Source organism: Lissotriton helveticus, chromosome 6, assembly GCF_964261635.1.
Source record: "Lissotriton helveticus chromosome 6, aLisHel1.1, whole genome shotgun sequence".
NCBI classification, from domain to species: Eukaryota; Metazoa; Chordata; class Amphibia; order Caudata; family Salamandridae; genus Lissotriton; species Lissotriton helveticus.
The window spans coordinates 440,854,234-440,880,261 of record NC_136067.1 but is presented as its reverse complement, the minus strand read 5'-3'; positions in this window follow the sequence as shown (position 1 = coordinate 440,880,261).

Below are 26,028 nucleotides of genomic sequence, written 5' to 3'. Positions count from 1 at the left end.
CCTTTTTAGCTCTGACGAAGTGGTGTCCCCTGGTCTGCAGGGGAGATCATTTGGGCCTCCTCCACATTCATTTTAATCAACAGCCCCCTGAAAGTGCCGCTTCTCGGGGGTGCTGCATGGGCACCCCCGCATTACAATAAAATCTGCTTCCAGGACCTGGCCCACCCACTGGTTAATTACAAACAAAGCACAGGAGCCTGCACTTATTTTTTAAATAATCTGTGGGATTCAGGATACAGCTCTACTCACACTAAACTTTCTTTAAAGAAATTATTTTTACCCCTGCTGGGTCCCTGTGGCATCCCCCCAAGAGGCCTAGGAGTCAGGGGGATCCTACCCTGCCCCCTTTTTTTATTTTTAATGTTTTTTCCTGTGATTCAGTTAAACCAAGTCGCAAGATAACTCCCAACACATCTTGATTTGAAGTTTTGGCAACCTATCAGATCTCAGCACGATATGTTGGATGCGGTCATGAATGCATTGTGTCCCCAGTGGTATATCTGAAAAACTTTTAACTAACTCTGCAACTAATGAACGGATTTGCACCAAATCACAAAAGGCACTTCATTTGACTAAATAGCTCGTGCTATTAAAACCAACATGGTTTTAACCACAATACATCATTTGTGAATTTCTTTGCAACGCATACCACATACAATAAATATCGGGAAAACCAAGTAACATTACCTTTGACAGGGATAAAGCCATTGCTGAGATACAGAGACTAGAGGATGCCATCAGCAAAGATAAGGACATTAAAGCTATTGAGGATATCCATGGCCAAATGCAAAAAAGATTGAAGGAATATGAGAGCGGAATAAAGAAAAGAAAACAAATAAAGTTCCAACGGGACGAGCAAGATTATTTAACAGACTGGATACTTACTTTTGCAAAAAAATTTGATGCAACAAGGAAGAGGCTCGCCCAAGGTGCTCGAAGTACCGGTGGGAGGGAAACTTCAGAATCTGACGCATCAATTTCAGAAGCCGAGTCAAATATGAGCAGTAAAAATAAGAAAAATTACGCCGAGAATACATCTGTGGTCTCTTTTTTGGACGAGTATCAAGTTATGAAAGAGACACGGCAACGGCCCCCACCCCAACAGCCACAGAAACCACCCCCAAAAAAAAGGAGGAAAACCAGGCGGGGCAGGAGGAGGCGCACAGGTGGCTCCATCAATGGTGACTCGCAGCAGAGGCAGAAGAGGAAGATGGTAGAACAAGAAAAAACTATAGTGAATCTATCAGAAAGAAAACTTACAATGCATGAAGAAACGGTATTGAAAAGAGGAATGACCTTCTGCCCTATGGCTAAATTTGACGCGGTACAAACTAGGATAGACCTTTTTAAGTTTGTCCGTAAACTGAAATTGCAAAAAATATTTGCGTTGAAATCCCTATCAGGAACAACAGTAATTCCGGAAGAAACAGAAGAAATTGGGACTGCTCTCATGGACAATGACATGTCACTCCTTGTAACAGCACACAATTTGGCAGGACCAGAGGAAGTCCCCAACTCAATTGAAGTATTGAGGAGAGGAGATTACGCAAATAAGATATCCGAGCAATTTGAAACGGAAATCTAGAGTGCTCCCACACGTCACATATGATGCAATAGACGTTTTCAACGATGCCATCCTCCAAGATCTCGAAAAAATTACAACTAAAAACAAAGAACTGACAAAAAAGAACTCTAACATCTCACGAATGGAATGGGAAGCAATAAAATCTCTGAAAAAATATACTACGATCGAAATAAAACCCTCAGACAAGGGGGGAACATTGTGATCTTCAGCAAATTAAAGTACAAACAAGAGGCCCTGAGACAATTGCAGGATAAGGACTGCTATGAAACCATCAATAGGAGAGACTATGTAAAATGCACCATGGAATATCAAACATTACTAGAGGGTTGGAGGGATGAGGGTATGCTTAATAAAAATGAATTTGCATATTTATACTGTGAGCACCCAATAATTCCCACCTTTTACCACCTTCCTAAGGTGCATAAGGACCCAAGAAATCCCCCGGGGAGACCTATTGTCTCCTCGATAGGCAGCCTCCTGGAGAATACATCAAGGTTGATTGACACCTATCTGGCCCCTTTTGTAAGAGATTTGCTCTCCTATGTCAGGGATACCCAAGATTTTCTTAGACAGATTGACGGCATCAAGTGGGAGGCAGATATGCTTCTGATTACCCTTGATGTCGAACAGTCTGTACACCTGCATAGGTCACCAAGATGGTATCTCCGCGGTGAAATGGTTTCTTGGCAAGAAACATATGAAGTACCATCAGCATAACCGCATGCTTTTTGAGATGACGGAGTTCTGCCTGTTTAACAAAATTATCCTATTTGCAGGTACTATGTATCGACAAACTAGAGGGACTGCGATGGGCACGTGCTTCGCCCCCAGCTACGGGAACTTGTTCGTGGGCTGGTGGGAGAAGCACGTGGCCTGGTGAGGGACCAATGAAAATGGCTAGATCATATTATGATCTGGGCCAGGTATATCGATGACCTTTTTGTCATATGGCGTGGCGACAGATCCTCGGCTGAGGAATATGTTGCCGCACTAAATGACAATGATCTCAATTTGAGATTCATCAGTAACATCAGCAATACATCTGTGTGCTACCTCGACCTGGAAGTCTATGTAGTAGAGAATTCTCTACAGACTAAACTCTACCGAAAACCTACAGCGGGTAACACCGTATTACATGCGGCAAGCCATCATCCCAAGTGTATGATAAGAAACATCCCCTTTGGAGAACTGCTCCGCCTGAAGAGAAATTGTTCGGATCCTAGCGACTTCTCACAGGCACGGGATGCACCTGTAAATAGGTTTCAAGATAGAGGGTATTCTACAACACTACTAGCTAGTACGTCGAGTAGAGTAGATCTCATAGACAGAAAGGATCTTATGAAGAACAAAAGTAAGGTGACTGAACCTGAGGCAGTAACAAGGATGATCACTGGTTACAATATTAGATCAAGTGAGTTGGTCCAGATTTTTAACAAAACTTGGCATATTCTAAGAACAGACACAGTCATGAAAGATAGGCTACCCCCCAAACCATCTATAACTTATAATCGATGTCAGTCCCTCAGCGACCATTTGTCTAGAAGTCATTTTGAGGATCCTCCTAAACCATCGAAGATGAAACCCATCCAAGGCTTCTTCCCTTGCATGCACTGCAAGGCGTGCAAATATAGTAGGAAGAGGACCAAATATGAAGGGAGACCAAATGACTCACGACCCACTAGAGAAATTGTTAAATTCCTAAACTGTAATTCGGATTTTGCTATTTACTGTTTAGAATGCCCTTGCCCAAAGGGATACATTGGGAGCACCATCAACCCGACAAAAAAACGTATCCTGGAGCATATGTGTGCTATAACCAACAGAGACAAGAGTTACCCAGTGGCACGCCACTTTGAAACCCTCCATAACAGCAATCGAGATTTATTGACCTTCTTTCTTATGGATCAATTAGACAGGAAGGAACGAGGTGGAGTCAGGGTTAGAGCCCTGACGGTACTAGAATCAAAATATATCATTGATCTCCAAAGCTCGCAACCGATAGGGCTAAATAACGATGAGGAACTGTGGGTAAACTTAGAATAAACATAGTATAGACAGACAACAGGTACACATCATACCGAGTAATGTCAACACTCCAGTTAATATTGAATTAATAGCACGATACTTCACAAAATAGATATAGGCAGACAGACATGAGGGCTGTATCCCTCTCTCTCCTTTTCATCGAGTAATGAATATATAGGCCACTCTGACATGTACGCCCATTCTGGGCGAAACTACATTAGGAATTAATATCCTATAGTCGAGCAGGCCCATACAGGGCTAGACACAAACGCCTATATACACATAAATAAGGGAATACAATTGGTATAAAAGTGATCATAATAAACAGTTACCACGGAGCTTGTTAACCAGTGCAAACAATTGGCATATTCCGCAAGGAGAATTGAGCGTGTGCCCTTCAGAAGATGATACACATATGATTGGGGCCCCTGGTAATATAAAAATGCACTTTTTAATCTGGAAATATAGGTAATGTTACTTGGTTTTCCCGATATTTATTGTATGTGGTATGCGTTGCAAAGAAATTCACAAATGATGTATAGTGGCTAAAACCATGTTGTTTTTAATAGCACGAGCACTTTATTGACACAATTTTTTCACATATATATAGAGTTTAAATGTTTTCAATACGAAGTACACTGCAAGATGGCCGTCGAAATATACTGATATGGCTAGTCCTCTTTCTATGTTGGGAGAAGCGCGGAGATATAATGGTGTCTGTTATGTTACACTGGTTGACACTGACGAAGCCGTAAAGGTGAAACTCGTCTGTCGAGGGGGCAAGGGGTCTGCCAATAAAACACTTTGGAGAATCAACTTTGACTTTCGTCAAAATATGAATCTGCTGCAGCAATTGATCGCGGCTCACCACCGCAAGACGAAGCACCCGGGACGAAGAGGAGCGACGGCGGTGACTGAACTGTGTGGAAAAAATAAATATTATATATATATATATATATATATATATATATATATATATTCATTGTAATTCATCGTATATATTCTGAGTATTTATACTGTTATTTATATATTTATATTAATAATATATTCTGCAGATTATAATGAATTTAGTCACAGGAGGAGAGTATTTGTACTTTCATTTACTCTATTACTGCTGCCACCTATACACTATGCTATGCTTAGTATGTTCCCAGTGCCCTATAGTGAACTACAAATAGGATTTCCTCCATGTTCATTATCAGTTGGGGGTCGGCATATCACATGACCTTCTGGGTGTGTATTAAATATTTGTTTGAAGACAAAAAAAATGGCGTTTATGTGAGCAAGGCAACTGGGATCGCCGAAACGCGTCATGAATTGCACTGAATAAAGAATAAATAACTTTGTATTGCACCAGCAACCAGCATACCAAGGTGTCCGTTACTCTCCTGATAGTGCTCGTCATAGCATTTGGAGTGTAACCTGATGTTCTCACAGAAGAAACAGCTTGTTTTTTCTTGAACGGACCCCTCCCTCTTTTGAGGCTGATCATTTTTCCAGGCCGGTGTGGATTGGTAGCTCAGTCGGAGCTTTTTCATGGTCAAGCCCCCGGCAAGTTCGTCATTTTGGCTGAACCCGCGTGCAATTTTCCTGCGTGACCTCGGTCGGGTCTGATGACTCGGAGGGAAGCCAGTTACTCTTGCAGTAAGTCGGGAAGCTATTTGGAACATTACACCAGGTGGGGAGGTGCTACAGGCTGCGTGGTGTGTGTTTGTGACAGTACGAATACTGTGGAACCAGTGACATTTAAATTCGTAATAACATCAGTGCAATGTAGGATGAAACGCTAAGGGAAAGAGAGAAGGCAGCTGACAAGTTATTCTTGAACTTGCTTGTGGTCTCAGGCAGCAATAAACAAACACCTGCTAGAAAAAAATAGCCGGAGCGAGCTCACCAAATGGTGGGAGCTTAAATCTTTAGAAAAATATCATGAGGCAGGCCGGGTGCCAAGAGGTCTCAGGATAATGCTCGCTCCGATCTTTGAAAACCCGAACCCCCTTCTTTTAAAGGAATGGGCAGAGAGTAATCTTGAGGCCTTAATGCGTGTCGTGTCTATTAATTAAATATGCCAGGATTGATAGATAATTAAACATCAAGGAAATAGCAGGAATATAGGGTGAAATTGACTTGCTCATTACACCGAATATAAAGGAATTTGTGGATAAATACACTAAAGATATGAAAGAAAGACTCAAGAAACAAGAGGATACTATGAAAGCCAGGAAGGTGTGGAAATTTGCCAGAGACAAAAACGATTACGAGCAGGGGCAGGTTTTCACTTTCGCTCGCAAATATGATTTTGTCAAGAAACAGAGCGTGTTAACCAAACCCAATGCCCAGTCCACTGGCACTAATGTTTGCGATCAAGTGATGGCTTCCGCTTCTGATGCCAGTACACTCCCTAGTGATACAGAATCGGACCTCAGAAGCAATGCTGAAAGTACATATGGGCCAGCATTGGGGCCCCTATCGTATGCTGAGGAGATGGATTTTATCTGCGAACAGAGAAAACAATCATTACGACCTCAGGACACAAAGGGGCAACAATCAAAGAAAGAAACCATCGAAGGAGGGAGAGGCGCAAATGTGCCAAATGCAACAAACAGAGGGCAACAAAAAAGAAGAATTGGTCTGCCCAGCATCGACAATAAACCTCACCATAGTAAACTTAACCAATATCCAACTCAACAACGCGGAGAAACAGCTTCTGGCATTGGGGTTAAGTTACTGTCCTGAAAGCAATTTCAACTATGTACAGACCAGAGTGGATGTATATAAGTTCATTCGTAAGTTAAAACTCAAAAAGTATTTCACTATCAAAAACCAGGGCAAATTAAAATCAATGCCGTCGACACAAAAATCGAGAGGAGAAATTCCCTTATTAACAACTTTACATGCTTTGAGAGGAGATAATATTGATTTGAGTATTGATGAGATGAATACACAAGAGGTCGCATTTGAAGAAAACATCAATATCTCGTCTTCAGGCTGCAGCCCATTTAAAGCACCATCTATTATGGTTATGGGCCACCCACTCCCATCCTTGTCCTCTGATCATTGGCCTCCTTGTATGGTAGACTTACCATCCCCAAAGGAGAAAGTTAAAAGCCTCGGGGTTTGGTTTGAACCCCAACTTACATTCAAGACCCATGCACAGAAGGTGGCAGGAGGATGCTTTGGATTACTGCGGGCTGCAAGGAAGGTCCTCCCCCTTCTTCCTTTCGAATCGAGAAAACTTCTAATTCAGGGCCTAATTTTGGCCAGACTAGACTATGGCAACGCCCTTCTTCTGGTGGCGCCTCAGGCCTCGATCAACATCTTACAGCGAGTACAGAACGCCGCAGCTAGGCTCCTTATGGGAGCTCCCAGATGGGCTTCAGCTAAACCCTTGCTCAGAGCTCTACATTGGCTCCCAATCCAGGAGCGAATCTCCTTCAAGTCACTATGTATTGCCTACAAATCCCTCCAAGGTAATGGCCCTCCAGCCCTTAGTGGATTGATCTGCCCTTATAAATCGATTCGATCTGACGGAGAAAACCTGGCCATAACACCTAGAGTGAGGAAAGCCCGCACCGGAGGTCGTCGGTTCTCGCCGAATGCAGCAAAAAAGTGGAATGCCCTGCCCAGGGACCTACGGAAGGAACCCTCCTACTTGAAGTTTAGAAAATCACTTAAAACCTTTCTTTTCCCCAAGGCCCCCTAATTTTGTTTCTTCCTCAGGTGTTCTGTTATTAACTGTTTTAGCGCTGGGACGCTCTAGGGCAGCCATGCGCTCTATAAACCCAATTTCATTTCATTTCATTTCATCTACATTTGTTCCCCTTATGCCACGCGATGCGTTGGATATATTCCATCATCGGCTAACAGATGAATTAAAAACTTTACATAGGAATACATGTAAATCTAAGTCAAAGTCCAATGCTAACAATAAGGATTATTTCCAACTCATGACTAAATTGAAAAATAACAACACTGTGGTTATCAACAATTCTGACAAGGGGGGGACATTGTTTTATGGGACAAACAAATGTACAGTACAGAGGCATTTCATCATCTTAACAACCAACAATATTATGAAATGTGCGATTCAGCGTATGTTAGAAAAATTAACACAGAGTATTACAAGCATTTGCAATGCAATAGGTCTCGCAATACTAAAAGTTTGAGCTATTGGAGTTGCAAATAATAATGCAACGCCAATCACTCAAACCTTCAGTAATGCGAGTCCTATTGCATTGCAAATGCTTGTTTTATTTTTCTTACAACTTTTTGGTGCTGTCTAGACTTATAAGCTTCAGGGGCACTGTATATCTTTTCTCCTAAAAATTATGTTTCAGCAAAGAACATATGACTTAACAATGTAACAAGCTATCTGCTTCCCAAAGGCCTTGGTAAGTGTCATTCCTTATTTTTATGGACTGCTGAACATCCGAGGAGGTTTCTTTTTTGCTCTACCAGGCGAGTGCCCGTGAGAAAGTGCCCAGACGCAATCTACAAGGAAAATGCTAACTTAGAATAACATTATCTAAAGTATGACGAGTGAGACCTTGTAAAAATGTCACTCGTGGGCAAGGAAACATTTCTGGTTATAAATGTTGGGCTCGACCCAGGGATAATCTACCAGCAGGGCACGCTTCCGTAACCACTTCCAGATGTCCTTGCAAGGGGTCCGCAGGTCATATTTTTTATTAGGAACTCGTTCGTCTTTTTACAAATCCATATTTATCAGAGGGTAAAAGCTGCTTGCAAAGAGTGCCACATTTCTCGATTGTTTTCAAATTGAGGTATTGGACATAAGGATATAAATTCCATTAGGGAAACCCTTAAGATGCCATTTTTAGCAACTCCGTGAACCAGACCAGCCCAGACAATGTGGAAAATACATTATTAGGATCTCGATCGGGGGGCAGGTATTTTGCTACACAGTAATGGTGAACACATATTGGTGCCATCTGAACTCCTTGATGGGTACAGTATTGAATCAATAAATTGTAGAAAACAAGGATAAAAACAAACACTTTTCATGCTCACTCACCAAGTATGCAATTTCTACACACTCCAGCCTGGTTACAGCCTGGTTACAGACTCGATCTTTACCCACACAGCAGGTTTTCAAAAATAATAGTTTCCAAAGACATTCAGACACAGAGCCGATCGTATGTGCTTCAAATGTAATTTTCTCAAATAGTGTGGCAATTAAAAAAAAACTTTACTCACCAGAATCATGCTAAATCAAGAGATACCGCAATGGCACTCGTAAACAAGCAAGGATAAAGGCAACGTAGACTGTCTCATGGAGGCGGCGGGGCTTTAGCTACGGTTGGTGGGAGGGAGAAACAGACACAAGCAAACAAATCCCCCCGGCCCTTAATTACCACATGTCGTCTACCTCCAGCCCCCAGGCCCGTTGGTGCCATGCTGCGGTAAATGGGCCACAGAAACGCTGGAGCCCGCACACCGCAAGTCGGCCTGGAGCGCGCCTCGGAAGAGACGCAGGAGGACAGGAGCGTGACGCCGTGAGCGTGCACGTTGGCGTTCCCGCGCGTTCACAGACCGGTGTCTGGTCGTGCACAGGTCTGTCTCCAGGTCTGGCTCCCTTGGAGGCAAACACGGCAGCTATAAGTCTCGTTGGCGGCAGCGCTTTGCGCTGCAACGCCAGCAAGACCTAAAAACGACCTCCTTCTTTGGCAAAGAGAAGGACTCATCTCAAAAGACGAGTACAAATATTGATTCAAAGAATATCCTACTTTGCCCACATTTTATATCATCCCTAAGGTGCACACAGGTATTGATCCCATGCTGGGAAGACCAATGATATCGGCAATCAACAGTACATTTGAATGCACCTCTAAATATGTAGATTTTTATCTCCAAGAACATGTTATGAATCTGCCATCCTTTTTACGGGACCCTAGTGACTTTTTATTAAAACTGAACACTTTCAAATGGACAAAGGAGTATCTGTTTTTAACAATTGATATAGCTGCTCTGCATACTAGCATCAAACATTCTGATGGATTGAATGCTGTGGATTTTTATTTAAAGCGCAGAAGTATCTCTATGTATAGACATAATCAAACACTCAATAAGATGATACATTGGTGCCTCCACAATAATCTTTTTATGTTTGATGGTAAATATTACAGACAAAAACAAGGTGTGGCGATAGGGGCATGCTTCTCCCCCAGCTATGCATGTTTACATGTAGGCTGGTGGGAGGAGCATGTCCTCAAGGTGGACCATAAGGCAATATTTGACAAACATGTAGTAGAGATGTGGTGCTATATTGATGATGTTTTCATTGTGTGGAATGAGACTCACGAGGAAGCTAATAGTTTTGTTGATCTTATCAACAGAAACGATTTTAACCTCAATTTTACTGCGCACATTGACCCTATTAGCAGCCACTTTTTAGACATCTCAGTTTTTATAAACAAAGGTAATGTGGAAACTGGCCTGTTTAGAAAACTTACAGTGGGCAACACGCTATTACATGCCTCTAGTTTTCATCCTCACCATACGATTGCTAGTTTGCCTTATGGTGAATTCGTGAGAATCCGTAGATCATGTAGTTCCAGCTCAACTATGGATGCAGCCCAACAGGCGGCCAAAGTAAGACTCATTGAGCGAGGGTATGATCCTATTAAGTTAGAGGTTGCCCTAAAGAAAGCAAACCGTAGGGACAGACTGGAACTGTTGAAATTTCAACGCGAAACCTGCATTAAGGCCCATTACTGAGGGACCTTCTACACTGGTCAATGTTACTGAAGCAGTGGATGAGATTAGATCAGGGGCTGAAGTGTGCAGAATCATTTCTACATACAGTAGACAATCCAACACCATCAAGAAAATCATTAACATACAACGGCCCATAGTCCTTACTGACGTGATCTTCCAACAAATTCTCCCCAACAAACCAAATTTTACGTACCGCAAAGGACACTCTATGCGCAGCAACTTAGTGAAAACCAGTCCGGAACTTTCCATCAAAGGCAGTTGGCTTTCCCCCAAAAAAGGCTTTTTTGAGTGCAGCACTGTCGGGCGTGTACATTTGGGGTTAATACCCTCACGTACACCACTGCTTTTTCCGATGTGCCCATTAAACTGACAGGACACTTCAATTGTCGCACTGAGTACGCAGTGTATGTCCTTCAATGTGTATGCGGACTCCAATACGTAGGGCGTACCAAACTTCAGGTTCACGCCCGCATTTTGCAACACTTGAGGGCAACCGTTAACTCTGACCCGACGTACTCAGTCGTGAGACACATCAAACTGGAGCACAACAATAGTCTCAGTGTGCTCCTGTACTTTGTGATAGATAGTGTCCCACTCAACAAGCGGAAAGAATCTTAAGACAGTTGGAGACAAAATACATTATTCAGCTCGATACTAAATGTCCCATGTGGCTCCATATTTGTGATGATTTGCACTACTACCTGGCTCTCCAGGAGCTTAATTAAACCTAGTATGACTAGAAAGATTACCCAAAAGTGTTTCCTGTTCGAATAACATATCTTATGTTAAACGATATGATTGATACAAGTTGATGCCTTCTCTCTAGAAACATTCATCAGTACACCCATTTTTCTTAGCCCAGTTTGGGTTTTTTGTAATTTTTCAGCACTTTTCACTTTATGCAGTTACTTTGGGCTATCAACCGTAGGTAGGGCTAGTCTGCTTAGCTAATGTATGGGACCAAGGTGGCACATGTGATTATTTTATTCTGCAGCAGTGATTTATTTGGCAAGTGATCATCTCTGTATTTGTACTGTAATTCATTGTATTTATTCTGAGTATTTATACTGTTATTTATATATTTATATTAATAATATATTCTGCAGACTATAATGAATTGAGTCACAGGAGGAGAGTATTTGCACCTTCATTTACTCTATTGCTGCTGCCACCTATACAATATGCTATGCTTAGTATGTTGCCAGTGCCCTATAGTGAACTACAAATAGGATTTCTTCTATGTTCATTAAGAGTTGGGGGTCGGCCCATCACATGACCTTCTGGGTGTGCTTTAAATATTTGTTGGAGAACACAATGGCGTTTATGTGAGCAAGGCGACTGGGATCGCCAAAACGCGACACGAATTGCACTGAATAAAGAATAAAGAACTTTGTAATCCAACACCAACCAGCATATCATGATGCCCATTACTCTCCTGATAGTGCTCGTGTGCTCGTCATAGCATTTGGAGTGTTACCTATATATATATATATATATATATATATATATATATATATATATATATATATATATATATATATATATATATATATATATATATATATTCACTGAAAAAACCATAGGTTATAGACCATATATAGTTAGGAATTAGCATTTAGAAAACCTTATTTCACTCACACAAAACCATTGAAATTCCATATATAGTTAGTTGCACTAACTATATATCGCGCACCCGCAATCCACTGCTGATGATGTCACATATTACATCATTCATGACATGGTCAGTGACATCACTGATGACATCACTGATGACATCTCAAATGACATCACTGATGATATCTCTTTTGACATCAATGGTCACATCAATGATGATATCATTAATGTGACAATACAATGCATCTCCTCAACTTTAATATAACCTCTGTTACACCCAGTGTTAAATACAGAGTATAATTTTTGAAACCATTGACACACCAATACTAGTTACTACATACGCATTCACTGATTCCTACGTCTACACACACATTCACTCATTCACCCATACAATCATTCATACATACAATCACTCATCTTTACAACACTATCATATGCACTCATACACCTATACAGACACTCACACTCTGCCACTCATCCATGGAGTTACTCACACACCTAGTCAGTCCTGTAAAGAATCAATCACACTTCCATTTTCTAATCTACACAGTTAAACATAGAGTACCTTACATTTTCAAACATATACTAACACATACTTACTCTCTTATAGAATCACTGATACAAGTACACATTGATCTGCACAGAGTCACACACCTCCCAGCCAGCCATACACACACTCAGTCTCCCATACAAATACTTGTGCAACCAATCAATAACCCATATAGCTACTTATATAGCTACTGATCAACACATGCAGCAGCTTGCACAACAACAGACATACTGATGCACACTTTCAGACAGTTTAGTCACTAACCCGTGCATTTAGTAAGACGCATTTAATCACTCACTCATACAGTCAATCACGCACCTACTAAAACCTTCATTCAGACACTTATACATCCACTCATTCTTCAATATGTAAAACATATTTAAACTTTACAGAAACACATAATCACTGGATGTTGTCATCAGTGATGTCATCAGTGATGTCACTGACCATGTCATGAATGATGTAATATGTGACATCATCAGCAGTGGATTGCGGGTGCGCGATATATAGTTAGTGCAACTAACTATATATGGAATTTCAATGGTTTTGTGTGAGTGAAATAAGGTTTTCTAAATGCTAATTCCTAACTATATATGGTCTATAACCTATGGTTTTTTCAGTGAATTTTCAAGGTTTTGTAAATGCTAATTCCTAACTATATATGGTCTATAACCTATGGTTTTTTCTGTGAATTTCATTGTTTTTTTAACAGCTAATATCTGTAGCTGTAAAATGTATTCTTCTTTAAATCCAAAAATATATTTTATATGTTTATGAATAATTTTTTTTTAAAATATTTTTTTTTCTTCGTTCCCGCTTCGCGAATCGGGAAGCTTCCCGTTAGCTGACCTTGATGCCGCGAAATAGACCGCGAGCCGGTAAACGTTTCTTTACCGCAAGTGCCGCGTTAGAAAACAACATCGTGACGCCTCCCGTCCGCATGACGTTCCACGTTGTCGCGTGATACGTCATATGACGTGCTACGTTAGCGAACTGGTACGCGAAGCGAGTGCCAAAGCGCAGGTTTCTGGAAGCAAACCGGGAGGCCCTGCAAAGCGCTTAACGTAAACACAGCAAGTCATGTGACTTGGTAATAACACTTTTCATTGGTTCATTTCACTTTTGGTTTCCTAATGATGTAAGACTAGGTCATATAATCTAAAATGAACACTTTTGATTGGTTGAGAACTCTTGTTTTTCCCAAATGATGAAAATCCCTCCTTCTTTCCTCACTCTGACTTTCATCATTGTGAGAGAAAGACCCTTTGTGATCACTGAGCAATGGCTTCTTTAGTAGCTTCAGCTGGTGCTTCCCCACCACCTCCACCACATCCAAGGAAGAGTGGACCACCTGCTCAAGTTGTAATTCAACAAGAAGAAGAAGAAGAGGAACAGGAGGACGAGCACGAAGAGAGGCAGTTTTTGCCTGAGCAGCCCAAGACGTCTCACCGGAAAGAAAACTTCATTTGGCAATTTTTTAAAATTCCCAAAGGTCAGAAAAAAGTAAATGCAAGATACGTAACTTGCCTTATATGTCAAGATAGACTGTCCAGAGGGACCGACAAAAAATACAGTTTCGGAAACTACACAATGCATCGCCATATGACTAGGTGGCATCCTAACAACTACAGTGCTGCACAGTTTCGGAACGACCTAGATAATCTCCCTATTATGGCCAGAAGATCTGTTGTACCGGAAGTAACGGGACCAGAGGGCAGGGAGATGGTGCCAAATATACAAATGAGATTTGGTGAAGTAAAACACACCTGCGTATTTTGCGATGGATTCATTTCCTACGGAGAAAGAAGCATCACTCTGATCAACAGAGCTATTGACTATCATATGCAAGTTTGTCCGAAACGCCCAAAATAATAAATACTTCTTTTTTTTGTTTTGTTGCTCCTGTTGAGCCCTTTACAATGAATCGTTTTCATTGCCCCCTCCAAGAAAAACCCAAAAAAATATAAAACTGTTCCGAAAAATTCAAAAACATTAAAAAAATGTTCAGAAAAATAAAAAAAAAAGTTCTTTTCAGAACTACCTCTCCGTTATTAAAAAATTGGTACAATATTTGGAACTGTGCCAACCTCTATTTCTCTTAGTTCGCTTCCTAGTTCGCTCGCTGGTACGCGAACTGGAAGCGAACCAAAAACAGTAAGTATAAGGGAAGGAAACACACACTTATGTTAAAAGAAAGACAGCTATAGGGGAGTAAACTAGAGATACTATTACCCATAATCCACTACTGATGATGTCACATATTACATCATTCATGACATGCTCAGTGACATCATCAGCAGAGGATTGCGGGTTTTTTGGCAACATGCCTTATCCACGGTTTAATAACGCTGCCTTTTGCTTTATATAAGTTTTCAAATTGTATGAAATATATACCAATAGGTCTTTATGAACCTTTAGGTAGTGCTTTTGTTCATGAGGTCTGGTCGCTTCCATACACATACAGATGTTTCAAAGATGATCAAGAAGTTTATCTGAATGGAGAGGAATGCACTGAGACGCCAGATCATTCACTAATGTGTAGGCACATACAGTTACACGATTCATGCAACAAACACCGACCAAATATGGCTTGCGTGTTGCAAGGCACGCCAGTTCCTGCTATCATCCCCACGTTCAAGTTGTTGGAAAATGGTAGTTATTTGATGCTCAATAATGAAGATTGTTCTGAGTTAATTAAAAGTATTCCTTTTATCTTAACAGTAAGTGAACGGGTTATTTGCTGCAGAAATGTTCTATTTCCTCCCACACATGAACATAGGGAGTTTTCAATCTGGCCACAAATACCAACCTTGGGACACGTTTCAACGGCATGACAAGAATAAGAGCTCTTTTGTCTCAGAGAGAGGTGGCCTTGAGTTCGGCCCGTGAAACTTTCGTACTTCACATAGCGAACACCCGTACACAGGTTTGCCTTTCAATTTCAGCAACATGTTTCCGACTATCTTTAACGCATCCTCCACAAAATCCCTGGCACACTTTTTTAAAGTTGTTACCAGTGGTCTCGTGACTTCATTTGAGAAAATCTTTGGAGTCATCCCTGCTCCCTTTCATTCCATTTTCTCCACTCTGGTTCGTGGATTGCATTTTAACTTGCATTACCAGCGGACGCTCTTGTGCTTTTTTACATTTTTAAATATGGATGTCCCTCCTATGCAACCTCCGACCCTGCAGCTGCTGACACTGTTCCGCAATCGCATGCTAGAATATTATGGCACAATGCCGTTGGCGATATTAAGCACGGCATATGGATTATCTTTTCGGTTCTCCTACTTCACCTGTGTCCAGCCTGTATTTCACTGCCTGACCTGTGATTTCGATTGGGCCATTGATTTGTGTCTCTGCGGACCGGTTTCTCCTGACGTCGACTTTAATCAGCTGATGACTCCTATCATTACTCACGAGTTGATTTGTCCTGGCGAAAGGATTATGGCTGTGGCATTGATGCATGGACTACTTGGTCCCTGGAGTTTACTGGCGGCAGCACAGTCTTTCTTGGAACACAGCTTTCTTGAAAACCCACCGAGCTGTCCTCTGATGGTGATAGAGGATCCGGTGCTGGGAGAGCACGTATGTTCTTTTCCGCTTTTAAATTGGATGGCTGAACTGTTTTCGGATGAAGACGGTGACTTCCTGTTGGAGGCTGTTGCAGCTTATTTTGCATACACAGTTATGTCATAGACCTTTTTCATGTTTCATATGCTGAGTACTAGCATTTCATTGACAATTCATTGACTTAATTGTCAAGTTTTTATTATTTACCTTGCCTATTGGCTTAAGACTCGATAAAGTACTTGGCTGTTTTATTTTTCTTTAGCATTGAATTTTCCTAGTTTTTAATGCTTTACCTTGCGGACCGTCCACATATAAACTTGCAATCTGCTCTCATGAGATGGCACTTCTATTATCTTATTCAGTTCGTTTCCGGATCATGAGGAGGTGTCATCTAGGTCCTGGATATCTTTACACCGTGTTAAGTTAGCATGGGCTCATTACCGGTTTAAACGCCATTTTTCCTTTTTTGCAACTTCTGCACACGACATTTAGTTGTTGCTTTAGCTTTCCACCTAGTAGTTCATCGTGGTTTACATGAGAATAATATGTTATTGGTCTACTATCTGCTTTACTTGTTAAACTATATCTGTACAGCGAGTGCTAAAGTTTCAAGAACAACACGATACAGAATTGTTATGAGGTCTGATCTCCACGACTTCATACTCATAACATAAGTGCAACTTCTGCCAATTCTGGGCATGAGGCGGGTTTTATATTGCTTTGCCGAACACACATACACAACAGTTGATGCGGTTCACATGAAGAGAGAGCTGGTGTATGCTGATGTGATTCCTTCAAATCTAAGACACTAAAGTATGGGCACGCCCTAAACCAACACAAAGAGACCTTCTTAGCAAATAATATAATATGTGTATTAGGGAGGGTGAGATATAAGCAGCCGCGGGCCGTGGAGGGAGTTACGGTGAGGCAGGGAGGCGGGGAGGGGGAGAAGCAGGGTGGAGCCCTCTCTACCTTGCCCCTCCCCCTCCCCGCCTCCCTGCCCCACCGTAACTCCCTCCACGGCCCGCGGCTGCTTATAAGTGTTGCTAACTCTTATTCATTTACAGCATGTTAACATACTGTCACCATTCGCTTTTTATGTACTAGTAACTATGCTGGTAATTTTGCTACTGATAATATGTGTACTTGTATTCTCCACCCTGCTTCTCCCCCTCCCCGCCTCCCTGCCTCACCGTAACTCCCTCCACGGCCCGCGGCTGCTTATAAGTGTTGCTAACTCTTATTCATTTACAGCATGTTAACATACTATCACCATTCACTTTTTATGTACTAGTAACTATGCTGGTAATTTTGCTACTGATAATATGTGTACTTTTATTATCTAAGGTACTACGCCTGAGAAGACGGCATTAGTAAATAAACATTTCAAATACACATGTGTTCTTCTTAACTCCATGTTCTGGTTTCTAAGAAATATATAACGACCGACTGTTCATGAGTTCCACGTATCCTGAGGTACTATAAGTTCATATTATGGATTGTCTAAACATTGAGAGTTTGTTATATCCAATGTGACACTGTACCTAGCTTGCTAAATAGTTTTTGATTACTAACGTGAGTTTTGGGACACCCTAATTCGCCGAGGTTCCAATCCTCTGTCCACAGTTCTGTGTGAGAACAGAAACCCTGCGACAGGGGCACCCCCGACCCTTGCTGGACCTTCATCACACTTGCGATACAACTCCAGCAATGCGCCACCTTTACGGCACAGATACATCACGCATCTGTGCTGTTTTTGCCCCGTGATGCGCCGCATTGTAAATGCAGCACACCATAGGTGACGGAACAGCGGCACAGAATGACTAACACATCCCTGGTGATGCGCCAGTCATCATAAATCTATCCCTATGCTTCTTATCTTGTTAGAGATGAACCGCCATATGTATCATCAAAGTTATTTGCATTTCCTAAATAGCGAACTTTAAGGAATAAATAGCGATTCTTTACCATTCCTAGTTTGCGATGAGCTATTTGCTAATTAGCCGAATGTAGCCCAATGAAGCCCAATGTAGCCCAATGTAGCCCAAAGATGGCCGCCAGACACACAAAAAAACAAATGTAGCCCAAATATCAGCCAGATGTAGCCCAACTATAGCCCAGTGACAGAATGACCAATCAGCTTCGCAAACCTCCGTTACGCGAAGCGGAGCGCTGTTACAGATATATATCTTTTTTTGAACGTTAATTTCTCAAAATCCACTGGAGCACATATATTGAGACCTAGCAAAGGCACATCGGGCTACCAGTCCCTAATATTTTGCCAAGTTTCGTGCAAATCCATTCAGCCGTTCAATTATTATTTTTATTATTTTTTTTTGCCCCGCGGGGCCCTTTTAAAACCTCCACATCAAACCTAGGGGGTCAGCGAGGATCTACTATGCCCCCTTATAGTTATTTCCCCCTTTGTTTTGACCTCCTCTTGTCTCTCGATCCTACCGAGAGACAAGATGGCGGCCGCTACGGACTGTTTGGAATGTTGACAGACGCCGGAGAACCAATCAGCTTCGCTTCACAAAGCTCCGTTGCGCGAAAAGTCCGCGAACCAGAGCGCTAACCGGTCCGCTGTTACAGATATATATCTTTTTTTAAACGTTAATTTCTCAAAATCCACTGGAGCACATATATTGAGACCTACAAAAGGCACATCGGGCTACCAGTCCCTACAATTTTGCCAAGTTTCGTGCAAATCCATTCAGCCGTTCGGGCTAAAAGTGAGGCCAACCGCCCTATGGAAATTAACATGGGAAAAACGCGTTTTGGGACCCCCCTTTTTTCTCGGCCCCCCCTTGATGAACCCCCCCAAAATTTTCAGGGGCTGCTCAGAAACAAAATGTGCCATTTTCCTGGAAATTTCAGCCAATTCCGTCCACAAACGCCAAAGTTATTAGACATAGAATTTTCAAAAATCCCATAGGGAAAAAATCCTAACTATATATACCTACTGGCGACCGCCAGTAGGTAATATATATGCCTTCCTGATTGCAAAAGTACATGTGTAGTGTCTGGGTAATTGAATACTCCATTGAAAGTGAATCACTGATTTGATGACTACCTGAGTAGTGGTTGGGTGATTGCATGAGTGCCTGAATACTGCCTGACTGACTGTAAAAGTACCTTCATTGCTGTTAGATACATAACAGTTGTTAATCCATCTCTGACTCGTTGGTTATGTCCTTATGGTTGGTAAAAAGACAGCCGTTTCCTGATGTATTTGGCACCAGACCCATGGAGCGCTTTAAATGCCAGTGTAAGCTCCTTAAAAACAATCCGTTTATGGATAGGGAGCCAGTGAAGGGTTTTCAGCAAATCAGTGGCACTGGCTCTCCGATGGAGACCAAGAATGGCTCGTGCAGCCGAATTTTGAACAATTTGCACCCGCTCAAGAAGATAATCCGGCAGCCCGAGATAGAGCACATTAGCATAGTCTAAACGGGAGCCAATTAAAGCCAGCACACACCCACTCATTCATTCATTCATTCATTCATTCAGATACTAACACATTCTTACTCACCCATACAGTCACTAACACAAGCACACACTCACCGATACGACCACTGTTGCAATCACTCAGTGACACATGCACTCACTCATATACTAGAGCAGGGTAGGTGGTGGAAGTACCTACTCAACCCCGTTTGCGCTACAGTGGCAGTCTGTGCTTTGGATTGCTTTACTTTTACTCTGTCTTTATTATTGCTGCTCTTTTAACTGCCCATGAGACACGCGCTCTCACTTACTTTTAAAATACCATTTTCTGATTGTATTCGCTAGCGATAGCATTTTTACCTTTGCTCCCCACTTTCTGGTGTAGGAGGTGTGCCTCCCCTGCCTCGTTCCACCGTGGCTTGCTGTGACGATTGTGTGGAGGGCATGGGGCCATCTTGGGGGAAGTCCCGGATCCCGGCTCGACTGGTGGTTGCGGTCTAGCTGGGGGAGGGAGGGTTTTGCATAGATTGCACATATTATCCCGGACGCGCAGCAGATGCGCGCAGCGGGTGCACCGCAGGCGCTCCAAAGGCACGCCATAGGCAAGCCCGTCCGCGCCTCGGGTGTGCCCAGCGCCAGCCAGGCTGCCCGATCTTCTGCTGAGTTGTCGGGAGGTAAGATGGTGCATAACCGTGAGGAGCTTATGATGCTTAATGCCTTGGACTTTAAGGGTGATATGCAGTGGGAAGTTCTGGGCAGTTTTTCCAAAGTGTGCCCCTCTTGCAACTTCTGTTTCCAACAAAAGATTGCTGCTCTCGCCCACCAAGCTAGTAACAAGACCATGATCTCTGCGGCGCTTATAAATGCCCGGTCCGTGGTGAAACATACTGCCGACATTTTTTAGCTTCTTTAGGATGGTAGACTTGATATTTTATTTATTATTGAGACATGGCTGAATAACTCCTTTACCCCGGTGGTGGAGCTTGCTATTCCTAGAGGCTTCAAAATCATCCAGGCCGATCGGCTAGCTGGGAGAGGTGGGGGAACGTCGGTGGTGTTGAGGGACACCTGGTCCTTCTCTAGTAACGTGTCAGAGGAACTGGGGGAGGGCGTAGCTTTGCATTTCACTCTCATTCTTTCCCCATTTCACGTTGGGAGGCACGCTGGTGTATCCTCCCCCTTGTCCACTTGGCGCTTTTCTCAATGCCTTGAAGGATGTTATTATACCCCGCGCCCTGCCCTTTCCAAAGTTTTTACTCTTGGGGGACTTTAATGTCCACCTTGATGCCTATGAAGCCCTTGATTCTAGAACCCTGCTGGACTCTCTAAACTTAGCTCAGCTAACCCAGTGGGTTAAGATGCCAACACACTCAGGGGTTTACCTTGTGGATCTAGTCTGTTCCAACTTCAAAATTATTTTTAACCGATCCAGACCATGTTACTTGGTCCGATCACCATCTGATTAGGTTTTCCTGGTATTTTGAGAAGCCTTCTTTTTTTTACTCCTGCCTTTATTTCTGGCATTCGTCCACAGAAGATTAGTCTCCCAGCGCTCTCTGATGCTTTACTTCAGGCCCGTCCAATATTGGGATCTGATCTGATAGGGGCAGTGCATAGCTTTAACTCCTGGATTAGCCGTGGGGTTAGCTCCTCTGTCAAACCAGCTGCTAGTGTCAAACAGCGCTCGCCTCCCTCAAAGCCTTGGTTTTCAAACGCTCTGAAAGAATTGAAACAGGGTTGTAAACAATTGGAGGGAAGCTGGCGGCAAGATTATTGTCCTCTGCCACGGCGGCACTTCGTGCTGCCCAGAGGGAATACTATTCTGCCATCAGGATAGCCAAAAGTAATTACTTTGCTGGGAGGATCACCAAGGCCACTAACAACAGCAAGGAGATGTTTGCCATTGTTAAGAGCTTTCTCTCCCCATGTGCAGAGCAAACAACGCTACCTTCCTCAGGTCAGTGGTGTGAGGACTTGTCTTCCTTTTTTATTGACAAAGATTCAGGACAGCCTGTGTGCTGCTCTCTCCAATCAGAAGAGTGCTTACCTGGCATTCCCGCTGACCCTTAGTCCCCCAGCCAACCAGTTCAGGCATTTTTTTTTTTTTTTTTTTTTTTGGTTATAAACTTTTATTCAGTGACAGTGCAGACACACAGCTCTATGCCTACAACCCTGAGGCCGGCAGCAATGTAAATGAACTTCAAGACAGCATGATAGTATCGGCAGATCTTACAGAGCAATATCCCCCCAGGGAACAGTGGACGTCCCACCCCTTTACCACTGCTAGACACACTTTCCCTAGGTCCCAAGGCCTCCCCATCCTAACCTCGCCCCCCCCTGTTGGTGCCCACCCAGCCCCACTACGGAATGAAGTGTGTTGGTGTGGAATGTCTGTCTGACCCCTGAACCCGGCTTATAACCTCGCTGACAACTACCCTCCCCGAAACTTATCCCCTTCCCCCCCTTAACTACCCCCGTGCTTGCCTCTGCATGATTCCCAAAAACATGTCCCCTCCCAACCCGTTCTCCCAATCCGTGACCTACTCTCCACCCGCTCCAAATCTCAGTGACCCCTGTGTCCTGCGACTACCCGTCCTGTAAGTAGCACACTGGAAATGGCGTTCAAATGGCACGCTACCACTAGCCTCCCACCACCCTTGAAGACTCACACAGTGACGCACCCAGGCCCCCACTAGTCGCTGAAACCGAGAGAGTCTAGCCCCGAACCTCAGTGTCCTCCGCCCCGCTCTGGTTCTCCTCTCCCTCATGTCCCGAATCCACGTCAGCCTTTTTGGTGGCATACGTCAGGAACTGGTCCCAGAAATTTTTCGGTCTGCTGCGAGGAGGTAGAAGCTCGCTATAGAGCTGTGACTGAGTGCACCCATATAGCATATCTCTGGACCACCCAACTTTGGTCGGGAGAGGTCCTCGCATCCAGCACCGCGCCACCAGCCGTCGGGCCATTATTAGTCCCAGATCCGCAAGGCGACGCATCGCCGGCGGGAGAATTCTGGAGTGCCCCAGGAGTGCCAACGCCGGGTCAACCGGTAGCTCGGTCTCCAGTATGTGGCCCAGCTCCTCAAAAATAGCCGCCCAGAATCTGTTGATGCCCGGGCATGCCCACGCGAGATGCATGAAATCCGCCACTGGTGAGTGGCAGCGATCGCACTCCGCTGTTTGTCTGAGGCCGTACCTATGTAGGCGTTCAGGGGTGTAATACACTCTTTGCAGGAATTTAAAGTGGATGAGTCTATGTCGAGCGTTTATGGAAACCCTTCTAGTATTGCGGCAGCAGTATTCCCACATAGAATCGCTGATTTCCGCCTGCAGATCCCGCTGCCATGCCGAACGAGCTTTGGAGATAGTCTGTTGGCCGCTACGCTGGCCTATCCGATACAACCGGGAGACAAGATGGCTAGGGGACGGCGTTTTGATAACGTACGTCAGTTCCGGAGTTTCAGGAGGCTCCTGCATGGTAGTACCCAACAAGTCCCGTAACGCCGCTCGGACCCTGTGGAAATGAAAGCGTTGCATTAGTGTGGCAGACGGCCTGGAATGTGCCAGCTGTGTCCAGGTGATCGCAGTGCCCTCTTGGAATAGATCTCCCAGCTTGAGTATGCCCAATTGACGAAGCGCCAACAGGACCCCTTTCTCCCGCAGCGGCGAGAGCCATACTGCCCAATCTATAGGGACCAGCGGGGAATACAGTAGGTCATGACCATGTCTCCGAGCCAAGGAATGCCACGCATGGTTAGTCGCCGTGATGGAGTCCAATATACCAACCCGACGTGAAGCCGGTTCAAACACTGTGGCAGGCGGGGGGAGAGGGGCAGTGAAAAGGGTTTCAAGTATCACGTGGGGGATGTTGCGATCCCCGTGAGTCCAAGTATGCAAATGTGTCGCTTGCGCAACCCTGTAGTATCTCTCTAAGTCAGGCGCCCCTAAACCTCCTTGCTCATAAGGGAGCGTTAGGATTTGCCACTGTATCCTCGGTTGCTTGCCCCCCCAGGCCAACCGTATGAGTGTCTGGGTCAGTGTCTTGAAGAACACCTTCGGTAGGATCACCGGGATGGTATTGAACAAAAACAGGAACCGAGGTAGGACTATCATTTTCATCAGGGCTATGCGATCCGACAGGGAGAACGGCAACTTGCACCATCTATCAACATCATCGGACAGTCTAGAATAGGCCACCCCATAATTCTCCCTCACAAGAACATCCGGGTCCGGGTGCAGTTGTATGCCCAGATATCGGACCGGATCATCCGACCACTGTAGTGGATAATCCATCTCAAACTTGCTCGTTGCCGGGGTCAGCGGGAATGCAACGGATTTGCTCCAGTTTACTCTCAGTCCTGATAATGCTCCAAATTGCACTACTTCCCGTAGCACAGAGGAGAGATTGAGCTCTGGGTCTCTAACATAGAGGAGGGTATCGTCAGCATACGTGGATATGCAGATCTTGTACGTAGGGAAACTGATTCCCTCGAGACTATGGTATTCCCTCAGAGCGCACGCTAGAGGTTCAGCAACGAGTGCGTATAGCAGAGGCGATAGAGGGCAGCCCTGCCTGGTGCCCCTGCGTATTGCAAAGGCGTCCGACACTCTGTTGCCCAGGCGAACTCTTGCCGATGGTTCATAGTATAACGCTCCTATCATCTGCAGGAATGGTTCTCCCAGGCCCAGCTTCCGTAGTACTCTAGACATGAAGGGCCATTCGACAGAGTCGAACGCCTTCTCCATGTCCAAAAATACAGCTAGCGCCTTACACTCCGGTTTAACATGTTGCATTGTCCCTAGCACCGTGCGGATGTTGTAGGTAAGGCTCCTGGTAGGGATGAAGCCGGCCTGCTCCGGAGCGACCAGTTCCGGGGTCAAGAGAGCCAGACGTGTCGCCAGCACTTTGGCGTAAAGTTTAGCATCGACATTTATTAACGAGAGTGGCCGGTATGAGCTCCGTTCCGTCGGGGGTTTTCCCGGCTTAAGGAGGGTAATAATGAGAGCCTCTGGCATGGATGGCGGCATGCAACCTTCCTGACATATACCGTCGAACAGAGTCGACAGGTAGGGCACCAACTGGTCCCCGAAGGCCTTGTAGAAGCCAACCGTCAGCCCGTCGGAACCCGGGGCACTGCCCGCGCTCATGCTGTTTAGTGCTTCCACTATCTCTTCCCTCTGAATAGGCATCATCAGGAACTCCCTCTGTGCGTTCGATAGCTGTGGCATTTTAATAAAGTCTAGATAATCATCAATTGCCCCCTCCATGCCAGTAGATTTGGCCTCATAAAGAGTGGAGTAGAATTGTCGAAACTCGTCTAAAATTCGCTCTTCGTCTGTCAGGAGCTCTCCCGTACTCGACACCAATTCGCCGACCACAAGCTGACGTCTTTCGCTGCGAACCATGTTGGCCAGCAGGGATCCAGGCCTCCCACCTTCGCCATAAGTGCGTGCTGTAGCGTATTTGCCCAAGTGTTGGACCTCCCTGTCTGCTTCCGCATTGTATTCTGATACTAGCTGTTTAATAATATCTAGTGTGTCCCCGTCAGTGCTTGTCTGCAGACTCCGCTCCAGTTCCGCCAGGCGCGTTTCCAGGTATTGAAGCCGCTGCCTAATGGACTTAAGGACGCTGGAGTGCTTGGCCATAGCTACACCTCGCACATACACCTTAAACGTCTCCCACAGCGTGTGGAAGTCATCCACGGAGCCCACGTTGACGTCAAAGAAGTTCTGGATCTCCTCTGCAAGTTCGCCCCTAAACAGTTCGTCTAGCAGAGAATATGGGGAAAGCACCACGTGAACGGGGGGAGACGAGGCGTCGGCAGCTCGAGAAGCATGAGGAGAGGAGAATGATCCGAAAGCGTGCGGGGCAGAATAAGACAGTCCCTCACTCTGCTAGCCAGAGGCCGCGACGCAAGCCAGTAATCAATTCTCGTGTGTATTTCGTGGTAGGAGGAATAGTGCGTGTAGCCTCCTCTGGCATGGTGCCTATTGCGCCATACGTCAAGTAAATCCAGGCGCGCCATTGCAGTCTGTAGCACCGCTGCCGCAGCCGACGGATTCCTATGCGGTCCCGCCGACCTGTCCAGCATCGGGTCAAGAACCAGATTAAAATCCCCACCCCAGAGCATACCGGAACATTCATACAACTCGCATTTCTGAGCCAATGTCGTGTAGAACTCCGGGGAGTCAAAGTTTGGGCCATACACATTCACCACCATGCAATCAAGACCCCTGCCCTTACATCTGCAGAGTACATATCTGCCATCGGTGTCGGCTTCCAAGAGCGTCAGTTTCAGTTTGGAGCCAGGGTTAACCCAAATGAGAGTACCCCTGGAATGAGTCGTGAACCCTGAAGCTACACTACAATCCACCAGACCCTTGTGAAGAAGCATTTTGCTGGTAAGAGGTAAGTGCGTTTCCTGTAATAGTGCAAGATCTATGTGGTGTCTGCGCAGGTAACTGAGGACTTTGCGAAGCTTCCTGAAGTCATTCAATC